Source organism: Callospermophilus lateralis, chromosome 7 (assembly GCF_048772815.1).
Source record: "Callospermophilus lateralis isolate mCalLat2 chromosome 7, mCalLat2.hap1, whole genome shotgun sequence".
Lineage (NCBI taxonomy): Eukaryota > Metazoa > Chordata > Mammalia > Rodentia > Sciuridae > Callospermophilus > Callospermophilus lateralis.
In genome coordinates, this window is record NC_135311.1 from 120,657,502 (window position 1) to 120,682,629 (window position 25,128).

The 25,128-nt window shown below is 45.4% G+C and overlaps 1 long non-coding RNA gene across 1 annotated transcript; it reads left to right on the top strand.

Annotated features, from left to right (window-relative positions):
• The first annotated feature begins 1,647 nt into the window (after positions 1 to 1,647).
• LOC143403117 (uncharacterized) lies at positions 1,648 to 25,086 on the top strand. Its single transcript, XR_013091835.2, has 3 exons — positions 1,648 to 1,732; positions 24,649 to 24,758; positions 25,026 to 25,086. It is a non-coding gene; the product is annotated as an uncharacterized LOC143403117 (long non-coding RNA).
• Positions 25,087 to 25,128: the final 42 nt, after the last annotated feature.

The following is a 25,128-nucleotide window of genomic DNA, read 5'->3' on the forward strand; positions in this document are numbered from 1 at the left end:
TAACGCAAGGAAATGGCACTTGTACTAGGAATTGTTATTTCCATTTTTTACAGGTTTCAAAATAGAGGCTGAGTGAGCAGGCAAATTGCCCAAGGTCTCTATATTAGGGAAACAGAACCAACAAGATCTATGTATAATCATATGATTATAGTGGCCTAGCAAGTCCCAAGATCTGCAGGGTGAGTCAGCAAACTGGAGCCTCCGGAGAGCCAATATTTTAATTCCAGTCTGAGTCTGAAGTTATCTGGGCACCCCACTGCATAAAATTGACACCATTGAATTGTACAATGGCTAAAATTAACCCTCACAGCCTCTTAACTACCAAGTGACAGAGCCGGGGTTTGAACCCAGGTCTGTCTGATTCAAGAGCCCTTTGCTACTGCAGCATTGGGCAGAGAGCCAGGGCTCTCCTTTTCCAGCCTGGACTCCAGGGCTGAGCCAGTTGGAGAGAAACAGCCTGTCACCAGCCAGGTTGGGCTATGTGCCAGGCAGATGACCCAGCAGGGCTGGGACAGGGAGCTAACAGCAGCCTCTCGTTTTAGGAGACTCCACAAAAAGCTTTACACTCTCTGGGGAGGAGAGGTGAGGACAAGGAGGTGGGGCTTCAAAGGAAGTGCCTTGGCAGGAGCAGGACCTCCTCCTCAACCAGGCATCCAGACCTCTGTAATCCCATCTCCTTCTCCACCAGCTTCCCTGCCTGGGGAGCCACTGCTTTCAAGATGGTTAGAACTGGAAAATCCCCCAACCTTCCCTTCTTCAGTTTCACACCATTGGGCAGGAGGCAAAACCAGGCCAGATGCCAGAGAGGGAGAGGGCCTCCCTGTGGTCATTCAGCTGCTCTAGTTCTCCAGCTATGTTTATAGGCCCTACTTTAAAGACCTACAGGTTCTACCGTGCAGGGACTTACCACATAAAGGGAGTGAAGAGGTAAGTGAGGGTCGTAGTTAGGTTACCTTGTCCCTGCCAGCCTGGGCTCCTGAGGAAAAAGACTGACCCACCTGTGTGCCTCCAGTGTCAGCATAGGGAGGAGGTAGGTGGCCATTCAACAGTGTTCCCGCATGTTCCTCAAGGCCTAGGGTATACACAGTGGAAAAGCAGATCTGAGAGGGAAGATGACAAGTATAGTCATATATAGAGTACAGTCTATAGGAACCTTGAACTCGAGTAAAGTTCTGGAAGTGGAAAAGTACAAGACTGTTTGAGGAAGGTTTTTGGCACATCTTGGAGAGCAGAAGGAATAAAGTAAGTGGTAGAGGGTTTTGAACAAAAGCTGAAGTTGGTCCTTGATCTTTGGGGGCATTTTAAACTCCCCCAAAGGGCTACGAATGTTTATACATGGTTTCTCAGGTACAATTCCAAAGTTTAATTCCAGCGGGCACTATAGGTGCAGTGAACCCCAGATTCCTCAGGGAGTGAGGTGATGAGCTTGGGTCGTATCCACATTAGTGTCCGCTTTGTTTCCTGTTCAGAAAATGACTATCACCCATTTGAGCTCAGAACCCTGAGAGTGGGGAGGAGTAGAAAATCCTTCGGACAAATGGAGAAACTATAACACAGAACTGAAGTGGCTTGCACACAGTCACAGCTGGGAAGCACATCACAGGGCACAAGACCATTGACCCTCACCCCCCTCTGTTTTACAGAGAAGGAAGAAGGGCCCAAAGGAGAATGTCCCCATTTTGCCGATGAGGAAGTGGAAACACAGAAGGATGGGTCTTCTCTATGCCACTCGGTAAGCAATGACCAAGCCCTCCAGCTGCCCTAGATGTTTTTTTTCATCTCTCCACAGAACGGGGCCTCTCTACTGTCCAACAGCCCAGAGTTTACAAAATAACTTGGTATGGGCATAGTATCTTGGACTCGAGATCATGCCACTGCAGAGCCAAATACAACTTCACTGTCACCCCTCCCCAAAGAGGAGAAAGGACCTCCCATGTCACCCAACATATCAGGAACTAACTCCAAAGGCTATTTCTCTGGCCCTGAGTTTGGAGTACCAGGATAGAGGCCCAGCTGGTGGGACCAGACTCTGAATGAGTAAATACTCGGGAAGAGGGAGGTTCTGAGGCCAGAGATGGCAAATGGCTGGTCTGAGGCTCCACAAGCTCTATCTCAGCTCCCTACTAGGAACTTCCTGGTGATAATGGGGCGGGACTCAGTGTCTGACCCACATCCCACTGTGAGAACAGACCAGGAGCAGGGGCTTTCCATCCAGATCTCCGGGAAGTTGCTCCATCATGCTGTCTCAACCACAACCATTTCCTTCTCTAAAAACTCCTCCCTGAGGGCCTGAGTCCAGCCAGGCTCTCAGCAGAGAATATCCAGGCTGGCTCGCTAGTTGAGACCCTGCCAGGCTCAGGAATGTCCAAGCTGAGGGGGTATGTGGTGGGGGGGAGGGGTTGGCACCAGGAAAGGCTGAGCCTAAAGCTATTCCTCTCTGAGAGTAAGTAAAGTGCTCCCAACCCCTGCAAAGCAGTCCAGGCACAGCAGCTCCCTTAATCTTCACAGCTATTCCTGGGGTGAAAATAGTTGTTATCCATGGCCATTTTACAGGTAAGGACACTGAAAGGGGGCTGAGCTCAAAAGAACCTCACTTTTCTGAGCTCTCCGCTCCTCCTACTGAACTACTTATATAGGTGGACTAAAAAAAAAAAAAAAAAAAAAAAATTATTATCAGGTTTTTGTTTTTGCTTTGCCTTCAGAGTTTTTCTTTCTTTTTTCTTTTTCTTTTCTTTTCTTTTTCTTTTTTTTTTTTTTGTGTGTGTGTGTGTGTGTGTGTGTTTGTGGGTTTTTTGGAGGTTGCCTGGAAGAGAGTATAAGATGATTAATCGCAGCGGGGCCTGGTGATGCACACCTGTAATCCCAGTGAGGGAGGCTAAGGGAGGTCTGCAAGTTAGCAAGACCCTGTCTCAAAATAAAAAATAAAAATAACTGGGGATGTGGCTTAGTGGTTAAACGCCTCCTGGGTTCAATCCCCCATACCACCCTCCTCCCAAAAAGTTCTAATAGTGCCAAAGTCGGAAGAGCTCCGGCGCATGGGGAAACTGAGGCCAGGGAGCAGATGTATCTTAGGTGCATTAACTCATTGGCTGGGGTCAGACCCAGTAACAAGAAGCTCCTGCCAGAATTGGACCTTGACTTTCAGTCACTCGGGCTGCTGCCTCCCGTCCCTGAGGCCTCAGTTTCTTTGTGTGGCTGCAGACTGAGCTTGAGCAGCCGCGGTCAGAAACTGGTTGGCTGTGTCTGTGCACGGATCCTGGCCCCAGCGAAGGCTCTTCTACACAGCTGCAAGTCTCGCTGACTCTCGGACCCGGCCATGCTCCTTCCACACCCTTCGCCTACTCACCTTTAAGGGCTCCGCCTCCCGACGCGCCCCGGTGACGGGCGGGGCCTCTCCCCAGGGCGCCGCCAGAACTCCGCCCACCACCTGGTACGGCCCGAGGGGGAGGCATTCTCTCCCGGTTTAGGAAAATGAGGATTGGTCTAGCGGGTGACACCTGGTGATACTCACTCACTCATCCATTCACGTAATCTCCCTGAAATTCCTTCCTTCCTTCAACGAATTCTTATCCAAACCTTTCTCCACAATTCTTGACACCCGCACTAGGTCACGCCCTCTGTTGGACCAGTGAAGGTTGGTACAGCAGCTTTGTCTGGCACTATAACACAAAGACAGATGCAGGACAAGCAGCAGGACAGAGGGAGCGAGTAGTTTGGGAGGAGCCAAGCAGGGGAGGCTACGAAGGAGTGGCATCTGACCCGGATCGGGAAGAGTAGCAGTTAGCCAGGTGAGGAGTTCCTAACAGTAACAACCCCAAAATAAACTCCTTGCAGGCATTCGCTGTATGCCAGCTTTATTTCCATTAATTTTCATCTTTGCCACAATTTTAAGAAATAAGTATCGTCACCCTCATTTTACAGATGAAGAAACTGAGTCTCCAAGAGGAAATTAATTGTCCAACGTGATCTAACAATTAGTAAGGAAGCCAGAATTTGAACCAGTTCTGACTGTCTTCAAATCCAGGGCTGAGTTTAGACCTAGATTTAAGTTTTAAAAAACACAATGTTAGCTATAAAGACCCAGAGCTATACCCAAACACTAGCAATTGTAGTCTCTTGGGAATGGAATTTCATTGTATATTGATGTATGTTTGAATTATAAGATAAGAGAGATCTATTTATGTTAGTATTCACAATTTTCCCTCTGGTATTTTCATCTTCTTTTTTCCAATTCTTTTTCTTCTGCCTGAAATGGAAATTGCACAAGTGTGGTTTTTCCCCCCCTTTAGTACAATGCAATATCCTTTTTGAAAGTCAATTTTAGAATGAAAATTACCAGTGAGTTTTTTTTCTTTGCATTTTCCCAACTTACTGTATCAAGCATGTATTAGGTTTATAATTCAAAAGTAGTGTTATTTTTAAAGAAATGAACTGCACACTTCAAGGACTGGTGTGTCCTGATCAATCAGAGCGTGGGCAGTTCCTGAGAAAAAGGCTGGGGGATTTTGGTTGACCTCAGACTAGAGTGAGTCAGCAGGGTGAAAAGGCTGCCAAAACACCAGGCAAACAGAATCACAGTCCAAATTCGAGAAGGAACCCTCCTCTGTGCCTCAGGGCTAGTCAGCCCTATTTGAGGTTCAGCAAATAGAGAAGCTGCCTTGAAACTGGAGAGAGACCTCAGCACAGCTGAGGAACCTCAGAGAAGAGAGAAAGGTCTGCACAGTGTATGCAGTTGGCATGCAGGTGTGGGCAGGGCTTGACCAGGGGCTTAACCTGCCCAGATGAATAGTGAGCTCTCTGGTACTAGAAATGTGCAGGGAGAGGCTGGAAGATGACCTCATTAAAGGGCAGTTGTGTGGGTGATGGATTACATCATCAGGCCACCCTAAATGTACAATGTTTGTAGGATATAAAGACAGAAAGATACCCAACGCAACATCACAGGGCATGTGTTGAAACCATTATACTAAACAACAGGGTTAGCGATGAGAGACATTTGTAGAGTTTTTATTGTGTGGCAGCCTCTTTAATCTTATCCCATGACACATAAATCAATGGTTTTCAAACCTGAGCTACAGCAGAATTCTCTGGAAGATGTGTTGTAACAGATGGCTAAGCTTCATGCCCAGAGTCTCTGATTCAGTATGTCAGGGGTGGAGCTAATTCATAGGTGACCTTAATGTTGTTGATCTGGAGACCACAATTGAGAACCACAGTATACATTATCTTACTTATTTGTTACAATCACCTTATAATAGAGATTCTGTTATCATCCTGTTTCACAGATTAACAAACAAAACTATCACCTGAAACTCTTCAAAGAGGTAAAATTACTATTCACAGCACAAAGCACCAGAGTGAGGTTTGAATGCAGGCCTTTCTTTACTCTAAAGTTTAAGCTTAAGCAAAACAATTCTTTTTCTCATTTCAATTAAATGATGAATAAAATCAAGATTCTAGTTGTTTGGTAGCAATAAACCTTGCAAATTGTTTTTTCAAGAAATAAACCAAGGACAAAAAATATTTCAGTGGCTCAGACTGTCATCCCAGCTACTCAGGAGGTTGAAGCAAGAGGATTCAAATCCCAGGACAGCCTGGGCAACTTAGCCAGACCTGGGCAATTTATCTCTCAAAATAAAATAACATGGGCTGAGGAGGAGCCCTTACCTAGCATGCATGAGATCCTGGGTTCAATCCCCAGGGCCTCAAAGGAAAAAATGAAAGAAGAAAAATTTTGATTCCTGGAAGAGGCTAGAGAGGTTAGAGAGTCACCAGTGTTGCAGGAAGGGCAGAGAGACAGCAATACCTTGGAGATGTCAGCTGACCCCCATGTTGAGAAGGGCTCTGGTTATATGGTACTATGTCCACGATTTCACCACTCTTACAGTTCCAAAGTCCTCAGGTTGTAGGCTCTCTACTAGGGCAGTAGTTTTTCCCTTTGTTATGATGCAATTCATCAAACATGTATTGAACACCTTGCTCTATGGAACATGGTGTGATATGCTGCAGGAAGCTGATTAATGGCCACACCAAGATAGCAAGTCCTAGCTGGGAGCCATTAGGCACACCTATAATCCCACCTACTCTGGAGGCAGGGGCAGGAGGATCACAGGTGAGTTGGAGACCAGCTTGGGTAACTTATCGAGATCCTGTCTCTAATAAAATTTTTAAAGTGCTGGGCATGTGGCTCAGGTAGAGTACTTGCCTAACATGCACAAGGCTCTGGGTTCAACCCCCAGTGGTCCCCCTCCCCCACAGTAAACATCAGGTCCTAATTCTCAAAGCCTGTGAGAGTCACTTTAGATGGCAAATTAAGGATTAAATTAAGGATCTTAAAATATGATCATCTGGATTATTATCCAAGTGAACCTGATGTCATCACAAGGGTTCTTACAGAAGATTTAAAGATGTCGTGCTGCTATCTCTGAAGATGGAAAAGGGGACCACTAGCCAAGGAGTGCAGTTCTAGAAGCTGGAAAGGTCCAACAATGGGGTTCTCCCCTAGAGCCTCCAAAATAAATGACCCTGCCACACCTTGGTTTTAGCCCCTAAAAGGCCCATTTCAGATTTCTGAACTCCAGAACTATAATAAACTGTCTCGTTTTTCACACAGTGTGTGAGCAAATAAATACACACACGTCCTCATTCCTCTTCATGCTGTTTCTCACCTTGCACATGCAGGGAATCAGGTGCACAGACGTGAGTATGTGCCTGGGGTCTTGAGGAGTGAGCACCTGTAGCCACCCATGTACCACTTCTGATGTTATTTTCACAAGTAGGCACATGTGATTCATTCCTTCAATAAATATGAACTGAATATCCGCTCTGTGCCTGGCATAGTGCTGGCTGTGAGAACAAAGAGATGAGCCTAACAGATTCTCGTGGCATTTCTATTCTGGCAAGGGGGCAGGGGTAGGAAGGTGTACAGAAATCCAGTACTCTTTCATGCTTTTAATCACAGTGAACCCAGGGCTGGGGATGTGGCTCAGTAGTAGAATGCTTGCCTAGCATGTACCTGGCCCTGGGTTCTATCCCCAGCACCACAAAAAGCAAAACAAAATAATCATAATCATAATCACAGTGAACCCCCTCTCTGAATAAGATTGAGTTTTAGAGGCAATAGTTAGGTAAGAAGAGCATTATCATTCAAAGTTACATTTAAAAACCTTAAATTAGATATACAGAAACTAGGGGTGTAGTTCAGTAGTAGAGCACATGTTTAGCATGCACAAAGCCCTATTTTTTTTTACAAAGCCCTAAATTTAATCCCTATCACCAAAAAGAAAAAGAAAGAAAGAAAATATACTATATATACTGCACTATAATTCTTTTTTTTTTTTAATTGGGGATTAAACCCAGAGGTGCTTTTTCCACTGAGCCACTCCCCATCCCTTTTGAGAGAGGTCCTTAAATTACTTGTTAAGTTACTGAGGCTGGCCTCCAACTTGTGATCCTCCTGCCTCAGCTTCCCAAATCACCAGGATTACAGGTGTGCATCTCCACACCCAGCACAATAACTCTTTTGTATGTTCACGTTTGAGAAGCAGTGATCTGGGCTGAAAGAACTAACTCCAGATAAGGCTATCTCTAGATACCTGGACACTGCAACCACTCTGCCTTTAAGAAAGCAACCCCATCTCTAGGGACAAATTGAGATTGGGCAGAGAATGGGAGTGTTCCTGGAGTCTGTAGGTCTGACTCTAATCTAGTTTTATATTAAGCATTCATCATCTTAGTGTGTGTTAAAAGATTAGTTCGGTTTTATGAGGATAATACCAAATTCTGAAGTGGCATCTTTGGAGGTCAGTGGGTGGAGGATAAATTTTAAAGCTTGTATTAGTTCAACATGCCTCCGATGTGAGTCCATAAAGCAAACTGGGCCAGTGTGTTGTCCATAGAGCAAACTGGGCCAGAGCTGGTGGGGGAACTTGGAACCTCAGAAGAGGGCTTCCCAGAGAAAGTGACATTGAACTTCAATGAGGACAGCTGGGCGTTAGCCAGGTAAAACAATTGAGGGGGAGAATATTCTGAGCATACCTGTCTTCTCAGCAAGTGCCTGAAGTCAAGACCTCATCTATGCCAAAGAGTGACACCCACATTCCCCTTGCTGTCCAGAGTTATGCTAGCTAGGACTCTCTGCTTTAACCCCAAGGACCTCTGGAAGACCTACTTGACTTCCTAAGAAAGGCTGGGGATTTCTTCAGACTCAGGATTTCTTGTTCATCCACTGCTTTTGCCTCGGGCACTTTTTGTGTTCTGGAATGGTGTGGTGAGGCTGTGGGGAGACCAGTCCTTTTGGGGAGACCAATCTGCTCTGGGTTGAACTTGCTGTTTGTGGACCAGGCACCTCTCTCTGGGACTTGACTTGTCCATCTGTAAATTAGGAGTCGAGCCCTTGCAGCTTGCTTTGACATGCTCTGCCAGGACTGTGCAGCATCCTGTAGTGGTTAAACCCCTGGTCCTGGGTTCGAACCTTGATTCCACCATTTATGGGATCTTGGGCAAATCATTTCTCCTCCCTGAGGTTCCATTTCCACATCTATACACTAGTGGCCTTTGCTCCCCTCCCTCTGGATTGTATGAGGATTAAATGAGATCATGGATATGAAGCATCTGATGCTGTGCCAGGCCCAGTTAATGACAGATGCTGTCATTAAATTTTGTAATGGATGTGAAATGGAACATGTTAGCTCTGCTGATTGCCACGAAACACACCACCACCCTCAGGGCTTACCATCAGCACAATCTCCACAAACAGCATCAGAAGGTTTTCTGACGGGTAGCCAGGGAAACACCCAGAGCTGCGTGGCTTCGCTTTGGCAGCAACTGAGGAAACTCCCCATAGGGAAACATCTGCCGGGTAGGCGGTAACTGTGTTAACTTGTGGGTATGAGGACGATTCCCAGACTCCGGCCTGCAGGGGTAGCCTGGGATAGAGACTGGGTGGCCAGATTCCAGGGGAGAAGTGGAACTGTCTCTTGCCTTTAACTGGCAACCAGATCCGAAACAGCCTGGGGCAGGATGGACAGAACTGAGTCTTCTCTCATTGGTCAGCTGCCCGGGAGCCTCTGGCTGTGCCCCCTGTCATTCTGACCACCTAATGTCAACTCATCTTGCAACTAATACAGTCTGATTGTTCTTCCCCTCCCCCACCCCATGCTGGGGACTGAACCTAGGGCCTCACACATACTGGGCAAGTGCTGTACATCCCCAGCCTAGTCTGACTGCCCTTTATCCAACTGAATCCCAGAGAGAGGCAGGGATGTGTGCATGATCACACGACAAATCAGAGCCAGAATCTAGGTCTTTAGGCCTCAGATCCACCTATCTGTCAGCACCAGGCAGCCTCTTTGATTCTGTTAAGTGAGTGGTTGGTTGTTGCCTAGCAACCAGTCACCCCAGATGTTTTCTATCTCCACATTTCCTTGGGAATCAGACCACCCAGTGACAGTTGGACTCAGATGACAGAGAGAAAATGTCTCTGGTCTAAGGGGCAGTATAGAAGAGGGCTGCTTGTGTTAAGTAGTGACCCAGGCAAGACACAGTCCATTCCTCTGGGTCCTGAGCTCTCCCAGGCAGCCCAGAACCATTTATCTTTCTGGCTTAGAGACCAGATTCACATGATCCCTCTCTCCAAGCAGAGCTATGACCTGTCATCACAGATAGCAGCAAGTGCTGGAGGAGGAAACCCTCTCTGGGCCTTTTAGTCATCACAGGAGGCACTTTGGGAGAATAATTTGAAGTCACACCCATGGCTGAACTCTGGCTCTGTCACTCATTGGCTATGTGACTTTGGTCAAGCCACCCTGACTCTGAATTGGCTCCCACATCTGTAGAATGCAATTAATATCTACAGTATGCACAGAATTATTGAGATAATGATATAAAGTACCAGACAGAAAAAAAGAAGTTACTTTATTAATATCTGTATCAGATATTTCCATTGCAAGAGACAGACTCCACTCTAGGTTGGTTACCGAAAAGAGCCAGAGAAGACTGGAAAGCTACACAGCCAGGAACCATATTTCCAAAAGGCCATCCCAGTGCCGGTCCTAGAGCCCTCACCTTCCAGCACACAGCACAGATATGGCGGCCTGCAGGCTCACTTCCACCATGATAGCCCTTGTCCTCCTCTTCTCCTTTTTGGAATCTGGCTCCCATGGCTGGGCTGCACAGGGAAAGTGCATGTACACACGGTACTGCTTGGAGTGCTTACGACCCTTGGAGAACAATATGATTATTATGCCAATGTACAGATTTGGAAACTGAGGCACAGAGTCGTTTTTTTTTTCTTCCTAATTTGTCTAAGATCACACAGCTAGTAAGTAGAATCAGAACCAGAACCCATGCAGTCTGGCTCTGTAACCTGTACTCCTAACTACTATCTCTATTTCTAATGTCCTGGACTGGAACTCCAAATGCATCCCCCTGAGAAATAGTGTTTAACATGATGGGCAGGTTCTATCATAAATATGACTAAATGGACAGACAAATATGCTTAATTCATTAATTCAACTTCAAGTGCCTTCTATGGCCCAGGCTCTGTGATCAACATCGAACAAGACTACCATGATCTTAAAGAGCACAGGACTAGAAGAGAAAACAAATAAGAAATAAGCAAACACCCAAATAAATAAAATACTTAAAAATTACAATATGGACAGAAACCATGACAGAAACACAAAGCGCGGTATGAGAAGGATGGCTGTGATATCCCTGGGGGTCCAGGGGACTCTCCCCAGCTCATTCTGTCCAGCCACACTGGCCTTCTTGCTACTCTTTGAAACCACCAACCATGCTTAAAGCTGTTCCTTCTGCTTAAAAAAAAGTTTCCCCACTTACCTGTATGGCTAATCCCCTCAAATATCCCCTACTTAGGGAGACCTTCCCTGATACCACTGTTTGTTTTTTGTAGTGCTTGGGCTCAAACCAGGGCCTTGGGCATTCTCAGCAAGCAGCTCTCCCAGTGAGCAGCACCCAGCCCCCAATACTGCTACTGGAACTGCAGCCTCCTCTTCTCCTTTCTGCATGAGCCCTCCTATCTGATCACCCTGCTTTATGTTTATTTTTTTCTATAGCCTTATCACTTTCTAACATTATTCATCTATTTATTATGTTTACGATTTGCCTGCTTCACCTTGCAGAATAGAAGTAAATATCAAGAGAGCAGAGATCCTTGATCTATTCACTGAATGGTGAATGTAGTGAATAGTAGGTGCTCAGAAAAACTTATTTAAATGAATCCCAATTGTGTGATCCCTTCCCTGGGATCACACAATTGGGAAGTGGCACGGCGATGATTTGAATCCGGTGTAATCTGGCTCCAAAGATACACAATTTTCTTTCTAGGGCTACTGTGGAGCTCAAAAAGGTTCCCTTCAGCCACTTAGCACAGTGCCTGGTACAAACATTAAATACTGAGATGTGGTTATTAATATTGGGGGGGAGGAGCTTCTCTCCTCCTGGGTTTTTTTTCCCCTAAATTCCTTAGTTTAGTCAGCAGTCAGCTCTTTGCTGTGGGACCTCAAACCTGACTTGGCAGAAACAGCGACATGACCCTCTGAAAGGAAAACTGTTGGTGGGACAGCAAGGTAGCAGGCAGTCCTGCCCACCCATCGCACCCTCCTCACGCCCTGCCCGCTTATAACTGACCTGAGTCGCTCACCCACAGGGATTGCAAACACAGACTTCCTGTGTCTTGAGAAAGGGGAAATCCAGCCAGCGATTTACGGTGAGTCATTTGTTTCGTGAAGGAAGCCTCAGCAGTTGGCAGAAGGTAGCAGCAAGGGAGAGCTGCCCAAGAAGAGAAAGGAGACCGGAAGCTGTGACTTCGGCTTACTACACTGAGCAGATCGCCCTCCTGGCCTTAATTTTCTCATCTGGAAAATGGGACAAGGATCTTCACCTCATAGTCTTCTCTAGACTGTTCTACTAATACTGATGAGCACCTGTGTGTGTGTGGCCACTTGAGAATAAGCATTGTTCAACTGGAGTGGCTTGCAATGGCCGCCAAGTCCAGGTGTTAAAAGTATAAACTATGCCTGGCATGATGGTGCACACCTGTAATGCCAGCTACTCAGGAGGCTGAGGCAGGAGGACGGCGATTTTGAGTGCACTTAGTGAGATCCTGACTCAAAAAATTGAAAGGGCTGGGGATGTGACAGAGCACCTCTGGTTTCAATCCCCAGAGCTGGCAAACATAAAAGAAAAGTACACAGACTATGAAGTCACTCAGATCTGGATTCAAATCTTGCCTAATCACTTTCTAGCTGTGTGTCCCTGGGCAGGTAATGAAACCTCTCTGTATCTTGCTTTCTTACCTATAAAATACGTCATTGGTTACTTCTGTGAAATAATAGCTTATCATCGCTGGGATCAGACGTTCTCTCAGGAATGGTGGCTTTTCTTCAATCTTTGATGACCTCGCTTGCTCACCGCCCTATGTATTGTCTTGTTCAGTCCTGGCCCTGCGCAGGAGAGAGCCCCTCCTGAGAGTGCTTCTAACAGACCTACCCCCACATCTATGGTGCCACAAATAATTATTAAAATCGAGAATGACTTTACTCACTTATTTTCACTGATGACACAAGTAATAAGTTTATGTAGAAAAAAAAATTAAGCAAATATAAGTAATAAGAAAAGAAAACAAAGATTACACATCACTTCACCACCTAAAGATAACCTCTACTGACAGCTGCACTGGCCTTCCGAGAAGGCATTTCTTTTTAAATGCATATGTAACAGGGTGTAAAATGCAAGTTTCCTCTCTTTTTGGCTTGGGGGCAGAGGCTAGAAGTGCCAAGGACTTCCACATCCCAAATTAAGGTGCTAGACCACCCCGGGCATGCTGAAGGATGAAGAAAGTAGAAACCAGTTCTCAAGCATTGAAATGCACCCGTGTGTGTGTGTGTGTGTGTGTGTGTGTTTGTGTGTGTGTGTGTGTGTGTGTGAGAGAGAGAGAGAGAGAGAGAGAGAGAGAGAGAGAGAGAGAGAGAGAGAGAGAGAAAGCACTAGCATAAGAGTGAGCAGTTGAGAGGGATTTCTTTTGGAGAGAACTGCTGATTGCAGCAGTGTCTCACTGTAACACCCCTTACACCCCACACAGTGTGAGGGTATTTCAGCCTCACTTTAGGGGACTGGGACTTGGAAGGATCTGTGGACCACGGAGATAGTTGAGTCTAAAGCAATGGCCCAGGGCTGGGGAATACTCATGGTAGAGCGTTTGCCCAGCATGTTCAAGGCCCTAGGTTCCATCCCAGCACTGCAAAAACAAAAAAATAAGTATGTATAAAATAAATTAGTTCAGTAAAGCGATGACCCACTCTTCTAACACCTGCACTTCCCCAGCAGAGAGCTTGTCATGCTGAAATGTCAAAGTCCACTGAGTTGACTGCCTCCCTGACTAAAGGAGAAGCATCTTGCTGACAAGAGTCTTGGCCATGTCTCCCCTGCCCCTTGCAGAAGGCCTGTTCCAGTGAATGAAGGGAAGACTGAAGAAGTTGTGGAGTGCAAAGCAGAAAGACCAAGGATTTCAGAACCACACAGATCTTAGTTCAATGCCGCCTTTGCCATTTTCTAGCTGGGCTCCCCTTGGGGAGGGAAGTCGCATCATGTCTCTAACCTCATTTTTTGCACTTGGAAAATGAGGACAATCTGAGCATCTGATTTGCAGAGTTGTAAATGAAAGGAGATCAAGCCAGGCATGGGGGCCCTTGCCTGTAATCCCATTTGCTCAGGAGGCTGAGGCAGGAAGATTAAAACCCAGCCTCAGCAAAAGCAAGGTGCTAAGCAACTCAGTGAGACCCCGTCTCAAAATAAATACAAAACAGGTTTTGGGGTATGGCTCAGTGGTCGAGTGCCCCTGAGTTCAATCCCCTATACCCGCCCCCCAAAAAAGGAGATCAAGCAGTACATAGTAAGTGTTCCATCAGTGAAGACTGAATTATGGGCTGGGGATGTGGCTCAGAGGAAGAGCTCCTGTCTAGTATGCATAAGGCCCTGGGTTCCAACCCCAGTATGGTGGGGGGAGCCAGGTGTGATTACCTACACCTATAAAATCACAGTGACTTGGGAGGTTGAGGCAGGAGGATTTCAATTTTGAGGCCAGCCCTGTCTCAAAATAAAAACTAAAAAAGATTGGAGATGCACTTGGTGGCAAAGAGTCTCTGATTTCCACCCAGTACCAAAAAAAAAAAAAAAAAAAAAGAATGAAGAGATGACACAGTGGTCTTAGAAACTGCAGGCTGGTTGGGCCTCCTAATTCCTGTCTGAGCTGATTCGGTTCTGGCATTTCTAGATCCTAGTTTCCTTCTTTGCCCTCTCCTTAGTCCCCATCATTATCTTTATAGCAACAAAAACAGCTGATAGTTGAATTGCAGTGTACATAAATTTGATAGCCCAATCTATTAAAATTTCTCAATAATCCTATGAGATCTAAATTACAATCTACATTTCACAGATAAAGGAACTGAGACCCAAAGAAGCTGAGTGACTTGCTCAAGGGTACAAAGATCTGAGAGTTGAGGGTACCTCTTTTGGCCTTCCTGACAGAATTCATTTAACATGTACTTGAATCACTGGGAGAGGCCCAAGGAGTTCCCAGAGAGGAGGAACCTCAACTCGGGACAAGTGGGGTCCTTGATGTAATTATGTGATGAGAACGAATTCAACACACTGTCAGTCAGAGGCACAGAGATTTGTTTAGGAAAACAGAAATACATTCCAGGGAGAATGTAGGAAACTGGTAAGAGTTAGACATGGGAATATATGTGGGAATGCCATAGGTCTGGTGATCACAAGACAGTTCATGTGGTCTACTCATTTTCAGAGTCCTTAAGCTGATGTGATCTCCACTATCCATCAGTAGACAATATTGGAAAGTCCCGTAAATTAAAGTTTTCTTAAAATATGGTATCTCCCTTTGCTTAATCTAGTCATTGGTGGGATAATTAACAGTGCACAAGGTAATTTTCTTAACTGGGTGAATTTATGGTAACCCTAGGACTTTTGGATTTCCTAGAAATCTGGAAGTGACCAACCTGGGAGAAGTGTACCCTGGGGATCTTTGCACCCTTGGGGAATGAAAGGCCTAGGAAAGCATGCAGAACTTCAGATTGAAATTATATTCCCTTGTCTTTCCTTTTGTCTCCTATTTTTTTTATTCCTTCTATTCTACCTCATTTGCATACCTGCTATGAGCTGGGCACTGGCAATTAGTTCCTGCCCTCCAATAAGTACAGTAGCAGGGAGGGCAGACATGCAAATCAAAACTTTCTCTCTGTATGGCAAGTGCTGTCTTTGAGTAGGCAAAAAATACAATGACAACCCCAAACAAGGTGACAGTTTCTTCTGCTAAGGGCACTCCACTAGAAAGTTGATCTAATCCATTGTTTGCTAGCTCTGTGGCCTTGAGCAAGCCTCATCTCTTTGGGCCTTAATTTCTTCATCTGCAAAATGGGGGTTATGATAATAGTATTTCCTCATATGATCACTGTGGGGATAATAGAGATAATGCATATAAGACATGTGGCACAGTGTCTTGCACAAACCAAGCAATAACTCAAAAAGTTGTAACTGATCCTTTATAGTAGCTGGGTCTTCTAATCCCTTGAGACTTTGGGATGAGCCAAAACACCCAGTCCAAAACCTCTTTCCAAGATTACTACAAATTTCTGGCAGGCATTATTTCTCCAGGTCCAGCTCCTGCTTCAGCCTGCACCATCTTCAATCATCACTACACCAAAACAGATGGCCCTATAGCTATCTCCACAAACTGCAGTCAGGACAGCCTCTCCAAGCATAAAAGACTTTTCTGGAGACTTCAAAGGATGGGAGACAGAGGAGATCATATCCTAGCTAATCTCAGAGTGAAACAAAACAACAACAACAACCAAATAAACCTGGTTCCCAAGACAGCTTAGCTGGCTTTTGTTTCCCTTCACATTGTCCCCAGTGCCTTAGCCACGGGCCAGCTCCAGGTTACCAACATCTACATTGTTTGGCTGTTCACCTCCTCTCTTTGATAGATCTCCAATTCCCCTTGCAGGCACTAACCAAGTGTGTGAAGCCTTCAGGGCAGAGGTTGTTTCCCCTCCCATCTTCCCACTACCATCAGCAAGTGAAAGCACAAAGGTCCCTTTATGACCTTCATGTGGCCCGCACTAGGATGAGAGAAAACATTTGCTGTCATTCCTGACAGTTGACAGGATGGGCAGATAGATAGCCCTAGCTGGCTTCTTGCTACCTCCCACTCCCTAGTACCCTCTGCTCCTGCCAATTTCCCAAATCCATTCCTCCAAATTCAGGCCAATCATCTTAACTTCTCAATATGGAGCCTCTTATTTAAAAGATCCATTTAGTTTGGAACCAAGTATGGTGACACGTTTCTGTAATCCCAGCTACTTGGAAGGCTAAGGCAGGAGGACTGCAAAGTTCGAGGCCAGCCTGGGCAACTTAGTAAGACCCTGTCTCAAAATAAAATTAAAAAATTAGAAAGAAAAGAAAAAGGCTAGGTAGCTTAGTGGTGGAATGCCCCTGAGTTTAATGCCCAGTACTACAAAACAAAACAAAAAGAAAGAGAAATGAAATCCAGTCATTTTGGGAAGCAAATTCAAATCCAAGTCCTCGTAGTTGCCTCCACAATTGTTGCCAGCTGCCTCTCAGAGATGGAAGGCCATTCAAGGCCACACCTTCACCCTAAATAGTTTTTCCAAAGTATTTTCCTAGTGAAAACTCCTCTTCCCTAAAGAGTAGAGGTCATGCACTGAAGATCTATGAGCTGCCTGGGGCCCACAGAGGTGAACAAACATTTAGAAATTGAGAATACCCATAAAGGGCTGGGGATGTAGCTCAGTGGGAGGGTGCTTGCTTTGCATGCATGAAGCCCTGGGTTGATCCCCAGCACACACTCCCCCACCCCCACCCCCACCCCAAAAAAAGAGATTACACACAAAAATCTGAATTTGTGGCTTTTTCTTATAAACTTTGGAAATCTGGCAATATAAGACCCACAATTTCTCCAAGAAGCTCACTGGCCTGAATGGAGAGTAGGCTCCCTGCTGTTGAGACAGGTGTTTCTTAGGCCTTTGTCCCCTGGTCTTATTTATCTGTCCTCCTGGAACCCTGTGAGCTTTCAAGTTTATAGCCTTTGCGAAAAGGCATTTTAGTGCCAGTTTCCACCCTTTGCATTATTATTATTATTATTATTATTATTATTATTATCATTATTATTATTAAATTGGGTCTGGGGATTTGCCAGACTCACAAAAGGGAAAATGGCACCACAGGCAGAAGTACAGCAAGAGCAGTCACTGAAGTCTGCAGGTAACGGCTATTCCTGCAAAGGCAAGGTCCAGAGGGCTGGGGTCTCCAGCGCAAGCAGAGAGGGGCTGGAAAGGGTTTGGCTGGGGTTTGATTATGAAGGACCTAAATGTCACTAATACAGTATTGGGAGCCAGTGTGGGGTTCAGATGCTATCTATATATTTATTTAGTTTTGCAGTCCTGGGGTCTTGCTAGTATGCTGGTGCTACACTCTCAGCCCCAGCAAGGGATTTAAACCTAGAGCTGTATATGAGAAAGGTGGCTAGGGAACTCGAGAGGAAGGATAAATTGAAACCCTCCTGTTGCCCCACCTCCCACCCCGCCTGGCCCTCGCCAGAAGCCTAGGAGAAGGTGGTGCCGCGGTCCAGGGGTACCGGAGAAGCTGCAACCCTACGCGTGGCAGAAGACGGTGGAAACCTCTGGGAGGACTGTAAGGGAGGGATTTCAGAGGCAGCAGTGCCAACGAGTGTTATGCTCGACCTTGACAGAAAACACTGGGGCGCTGCGGCTACAACCCGCTGCCTCCCTCCCCCTCCCCGCGCTGCAGCGGACTGCGGCGGAATCCCAGCCAGCCCTGGCGGCTGCGGCGCGCTGGGGACGGGGGCGGGATGGCGGGGATACCGGTCTTCCCTGGAAGGCCAGGGAGGGAGAAAAGGGGAGGCTGATCACATGGCACCGCCACCAGGCACAGCCCGATTGGCGGGTCTCGCAGCCCAGGCAGCCAGTGTGGCTCGGGTTTCCCGGCCCTGAGCAGCCCCCTCCCCGCGCTGCGGCGCCGCGGGACCTGCCAGGCGGGGTAGAGCGCGACTCCGCGCCGGAACACATCCCTTTCCCTCCCCTTCGCTTCTGCTTCTCCCCTGCCTCCCCGCACCCGCCCCTCTTTCCACCGAACCTACCCGGAGGCCAGTTCTTTTGGGGCTGCTTGAAGCAGGTTTCGGTGATTTGCCATATTTTTCCAGTTTAGGGCAACTCAATTTAACTTGGCTGGAGGGGGGCGATTAGAAGGGAAGTCCCCCCAGACACCTCAAATCCCACACCTTCGAACTGGACCTCATGACTTCCCCAGTTGGCGCCTCTGTTCTGCCCCTATCAAGTCTGTGACCACAATCTGTTAAATTTCTCTTTAAGATATTTCTTAAACTTCATATCCAGTGTTCTCCTTCTTAGCACTAATTCTGATTTGTAACTCTGTTTACTTGTGTGATTGTGTTTATATGGGGCTTCCCCATTTGATTGTAAGACCCTGGAGAGCCTGGACTGTTTTGCTCACCGTTGTAGCACCAACGCGTACTTGATGTAAGGAAATGCTGATTTTTCTTTTCCCTTTGAAGGCTCCATAACTTTAGTCTAGGAAATGAACTGAAAGACAGTAGATAGATTAAAAGGAGAAAAGCCAAACAAAACTTATGTTCATGAAACTCTGGGTTTGATCCCCAGCATGGCCAAAAGGAAAAAGGGGGGTTGGAAATCTGCACATAGGCACAAAGAGCACAAAGTGTAAGACTTAAGGAAAGGGCCAGATGGTTGGAGTTTATGAAATATCTTGCTTTACACAAAAGGAATAGGGGTTTGGGGCTCCTGAAGGAGGGGAAGTAGTGACTGACCCAAGCCCCGGGAGCTCAGGAGAGCTGCAGGTGACCAAAGGCTGTCTCCTCCTGCCCAGACCTGGAAATTGAACCCAGGGGTGCTGTACCATTGAGCTACATCCCTAGCCCTTTTTGTTTTATTTTAAGACAGGATGTTTGTTGCTAAATTGCCCAGGCTGGCCTCAAATTTGTAATTTTCCTTCCTTAACCTCCCCAAGTAGCTGGGATTACATACATGACCACAGTCAAAGTCTGTCTTTTTTATGCAGTAAGTCTTCCTGGTAGCAGCTCTCAGACCACCTGTGGTAATCTGTCTGGGCCAGGTGTCAGACTTCTAATCTCTTCTTTCTGTGAAAAGATCTTTCCTAGGCAGATATGGGGATCTCAAAGAGAAATCCTCTTTGCATCTGTTGCTTTCTTTACTAATGTAGATAGATATAAATTTCTTTTACTCAAGAACAGATTTTCAGAGCTATTTCTGTCTGCGGTTTCTTTGAATAACCATCTCCAAATATGCCAAAGAAATATATTTAGTAGAGACATAATCTGGGGTCCCACACAGGTACACAGTAGGTGCTTAATAAAGGCTAATTGAATGCATGAATGATATAGCAAGTAATGTGCTAGGGGAGAAGAAGAAGCACACAGATTTTAAGATAAAACACAGTTTCTATACTCAAGAAGTCATCTATAAAACAAGCATGCATTGAGGCCTTCTTTATTAGTAAGATTCCATTTCTACCCTTCCACTTCACCCCAGGGAACCAAAAGTCATTAACCTAGACAACAGGCTTCTGGTATTGGAGGAACAGGTATGGAGTCAGAAGAGTCCAGGATTTAGATATTTGACTTCCCAATCTGGTTTTGCTGCCTTCTGGCTTTGGAATCACAGGTCTCCTCTCTCTGAGACTCCATCTTTTCATTTTAAAAATGGAGATAGCAAAACCATTCTCACAGGCCTGCTGAAAGACATGAATGAGACTAACACCCAGGTTTTCAATGATGTTGGTTGTAGAAAGGTGACCATACCTTCCAGTTCTTCCAGCAGAAGAGTAGACACCTATTGAACCAGAGCAATTAACAGCATTCCTTTCATTCTTAAAAGTATCCAGATTTAGACAGTAAATTATGTGGTCATCACAGTAATAGACATGACATGAGTCATCTACATTATGCTCTGGGATACAACAGAGGGAAGGAGGTAAATCTTTAGGAAAGAGGGTGGTAATCATGAAAATGAGTCTGGAATTGTGCACCAGATTACATCAAGAGGAAGAAGAATAGGAAGGATTTAACTAGGAAAGGGACTAGCATTTGCAAAGAAGTAAAGAAGGCTTGCAAAAAAGGCTCGACAATTCTGGACATATGTAGGTAACATTAAGAAGGCCAAATAGCTTGAACTCAGGAGGCATGGAAGGAGATGAGGCTTCCTACAGTGCTGGCTGTAGAATGTGTTTGAGTAGGGGTAGACAGGTCTGTGGCTTTCCAGAAGAGCCCAATGAGGAGCTGGGCATAAAGTCTAGGAGGAAACATAATGAAACCTGAGCCAGAGTAGGGCCTGAGGCCCAGGGAAGTAGGAGAAGGTTCCATAAGCACTTGGGAGGTAAAATGGATTGGATAGGACTTCCGTGTGGGGGTCCAATGACAGGGGGAGGATTTCCAGGTGAATGGGGAGGCCATTAATTGCAACATGTCAGAAGACCCAGGAGATAGGAGATGAGCCAGATTAGGCTGACTAAGCATTCATCACTCCTGACCCAGAAGGAAAAGACGGGACTCTCAACAGGTAGAGTTCATTCCTGAGGCCAAAGGAAGAAGCTAGGACTCAGTCAATATTCAGATAACATCTAATTAAAATTAGCTTCTGTAGCACCTTTGAAAGGCAAGAGAAAGCTCAAAAGTAGACTCTCAAGTATACATTGTATGTATGGCTCTCCTTGATCAAGATGCTGCCACAATGCCCCACTCCCTCGAAAAATAAAATTCAAAAGGCTCCTGGTGACCTGACTCTAATTGATCTTTGGTGATCATTTCTTATTTCATCTGCTTAGTGTTCCCTCTCTCTCTCTCTGTCTCTCTCTGTCTCTCTCTCTCTCTCTCAGTACCGAGGACTGCACTCAGGGCACTTAACCACTGAGGCACATCCCCAGCCCAGCCTTTTTCTTTTTTTGGCATTTTATTTAGAGACAGAGTCTCACGAGTTGCTTAGCGCCTCACTTTTGCTGAGGCTGGCCTTGAACTGGTGATCTCGTGATCTTTCTGCCATAGTCCCGAGTAGCTGGGATTACAGGCATGTGCCACAACACCTGACCCCTCTCTTCTTTTGAGAGCACAGCTCAGTTCCAGTTAGGAGAGAAAAGTGGTCTACAAATAGGAAGTGGGGAGAAGAGAGTTCTTAATAAGAGAGTTCCAGTTTGGGAAGATGAAAAAGTTCTGGAACTGGTTGCAGAACAATATTAAATGTGCTAAATGTCATTTAATGAACTGCGCTTTTAAAATTGGTTAAAAAGGTGGCTGGGACTGCAGCTCTGTGGTAGGGAGCTTGCCTAGCATGCATAAGGTCTTGGGTTTGATCCCTACCACTGAAAAAAACTTGGTTAAAATGGTGGATTTTATGTCATATATAGTTTTACCACCACCACCACAATGATAATAACACTGACGATGATGATTTTTTTTTTTAAAAGAAGCTGACTTGCAAAAGAAGCAAAGATGAATGACAAGGTACAAGAACTGGTTGGTTTCTGGGATGCAGCTGGTCCATGGGCCCAGTTGCTGTAGTACCACCAGTTCATGAGTCAAAAGTCATTCTTTGGGACTAGGCTTGTTCATGCCTGGCTTCTCTTCCTTGCATCCAAGGGAGCAGTAATACAGAGACTTGATTCTCACTTGACTCTGTTACATCCTTTCAGACATTCTGACCTCCTGTCTCACCCTGCTGCTCACACTTCCTCAGACTGATCCTACCTTTGCCTTCCCTCTAAACCTTTCCTCCTGGCTTCCTGTTTTAAATATCTTTTTCAATTTTTACAATCCAGACATTGGTCACTGGGAATGGTGACCAATTGACAACTCTTACTCGTCCTTTCAGACCCAACTCAGCGGTCTTTTCTGCAGGATAGCCATCCCTAACCACCCTGAGCAGTGCTTGCCGTGTCCTCCATTGGTCTGTTGGGTTTTTGTACATGTCCTTCTAAGTATCCTAGCAATCTGCTTTTTTGTCCGTAACCTCCATAAAACCACATGTCTCCTACTGCCTGACAGAGGACTTTGTATGCAGTAAGTGTAATGTATGTTTACTAGATTAGTAAGAATTCTTTTCTCCCTAGTGTCATCTCTCTGAGCCACTCAATTCCTATCAAGGAAAGACTGGGAAAAAAAAGTGGGAGGGATTACTTTTGTTTCTTTCTATGATTCAGGAAGGAAGAAATCCAGTAGAACTGGAGCTATTACAAAGACCACTGGCATTTATGAGAGGTCAGTTCTCTCCCACCCCCTCTCTCTTTTATTTCCCCCCTATAGGGGATCAAACCCAAATGCTTTACCACTGAACCACATCCCCAGCCCCCCAGGTCAACTTTCTGCCAGAACATGGTTAGTAACAGCTTTGAACTGAGGTAGACTTTGGGAGCCAATGTCAAGTCAAGCAAATATTGGGGGTGCTGAGCTTTTCAGCAAGTTGAGTTTCGGACAGCTATTTGTCAGCTGCACAGGGAGAAGTATGAAAATGCATCTGGGTCTGGCTGGAATAGGAGGTCCCCATCTCCTTCAGCAAAATCTGACAGAGAAACAAGACAGCCCTCTCTCCCACTAAGGGGCTTTGCAACCAACCCGGACATTGGTCACTGGGAATGGTCAAAGATGACTCTGGTGATCTGGGCATGGTGGCACATACCTGTAATCCCAGCAACTCGGGAGCCTGAGGCAGAAGGATTTAAAGTTTAAGGCCAACTTAATGAGACCCTGTCTCAAACCATCAAAAGGACTGAGATTGTAACCCAGTGGAAAAGCACTCCTGTACTAGGAAGAAAAGATGACTCTAGTGAACTGTGGCAGAGATAAACTGCTTACTAAATAGCCTATGCGTTCCCCCTATATGTCCCAGTCCCAACCCCTACAGTTAGATTAGATCCATGTGACAAGTTCTGGTTAATGGTCTGTGAGCTAAAGTAATGTATATCTTGAAGTTGAAGTATTTCATTGCTGGTGCACAACCCTCCAGCTCTCTTTGTGTTATTGAGGCAATCCTAAAAGTCCTGTGTTGATATGGTAGAGCCAGGACAGAGGTGGCCTCACTTTCTGAATGTACCAGTGGAATGAAGGAGAACTACTGTAAAGAGTGCCCTGACCCTAGCAGGCTTTACAAGAGAGGAAAAATAAATGCTTGTTGGTTAAGCCATTAAGATATTTGGGTTGTTTGTAACTACAGCAGACTCTAACCTATTCTGACCAAATATAGACATTAATTGTTTTAATCATCTAGCATCAAACTTGCTTCCTACTTAAGGATACCCACCCATCCCTATATAGGACTCTTTGGTATTGCCAAATCCAATGGTCACTTCTCTATTCTTATCTTTTCTTGACTTCTCAGCAGCATTTGTCACAATTGACCACTCCCTCCTGGAAACAATTTATCTTAGCATCTGTGACATCATCCTTGCTTGGTTTTCCTCTTAGGTCACTGGCCCCTGATTTTCAGGTTTTTTTTTTTTTTTTCTTCTTCTTCTTTTCTTGTTGTTACCTCAAAAGTTTGGAGATCTGGGGACCTGGTTTTAAATACTGTCCTTGAAAAAGACAGCTAGATATGTTCTAGTATTCATTATGCCTTGTGTGTGTGTAAGTGCTCCTGCTGAGGCTCAAACCCAGGCTGCACTAGGCAAGCACTTAACCACAGAGTTCTACTTCCAGCTCTTATTCTACATTGTTTATTAATAACAGAGCACTAGCCCAGCATAGTGGCACAAACCGGTAATCCCAAAAACTTGGGAGGCTGAGCAGAAGGATAGCAAATCAGAGGTTATTCTCAGCAACTGGTGAGACCCTAGCAACCTAGCAAAATCCTGTCTCAAAATAAAACATAAGGGCTGAGTTTATAGCTCAGTGGTAGAGCATTTACCCCACACATGTGAAGCACTTGGTTTGGTCCTCAGCACCCCATAAAAATAAATTAATTAATTAAAGTTATGGTGTTCATATACAACTAAAATTTTTTAAAAGTCCATAAATATAAATAATTAAATACAATAAAATATGAAAAGGGTTGGGGAGGTAGTTCAGTGATAGAGCACCCCTGGGTTTCATCCTCAGTGTCAAAGAAAGAAAGAAACAAACAAAAGAACACAGCACTATTTTTAGCTGGACACATTGTACCCAATTAAAAAAGCCCCTACATTTTCCAGTCCCCTGGCAGCTAAGCATGGCCGTGTAATTATGTTTTGGCCAATGAGATTTAAGCAAAAATGTGCAGGATTTGCTAGGCAGTCTTCTTAAAAGGAAAAAGACACACCTGTCTGCTCATTTTCCTTCCCTCTGTTTGGGATGTGGACCATAATGAGGTTATCTTAAAATTGTTCACCAAATGATCAGGATGGCTAAGCAACCTTCGACTGGCTAACTCTGGACTTATTTTTCATAAAAAGAGAAAGAAATTTCTATAAGTCATTTTTTTTTCTTCTGTTATTTGCAACTAAATCTAATCCTGATGCATTTTTATCACGGTTGACATTGTTTTCCATTAGGAAGCCTAAGGGTCCCGTCAGAGGAGTTGGGGTAGGCACTTCCACACAAGAAATTGTTGGACCTCCTTCCACAAATGGCAAAGTAACCAAGCTATCAGGAAGACAGAAAGGTAGGTGGGTCAAGGAATATAGTTCATCAGTTCACAGACAGCACTGAACCATGCTAGATTAAGAAATTCTGACTTTATTCGGCAGATCCCTTGCAGATAGTGGACCCTATCTTATCTAGTAATGTCTTGCACTTTGTACATGCTCAATGAATGCATACATTTTCTGGTAATTAATGCTGCTTGCTTAATATGGAGTATCAACAGAAATGTTGAAAGGTGGACCAGTTGGGACTCACCATCTCATCAATTCCTGTCTATTTTTAACAGATGAGTTAAGTGGAGTCTCATTTTAGTGGGAGGGGCAATCAGGATATCTGTAAGTAACGGCGCGCCGCCAAGTCCCCCTTGGGGTGATGGGGGTACGGGTGAT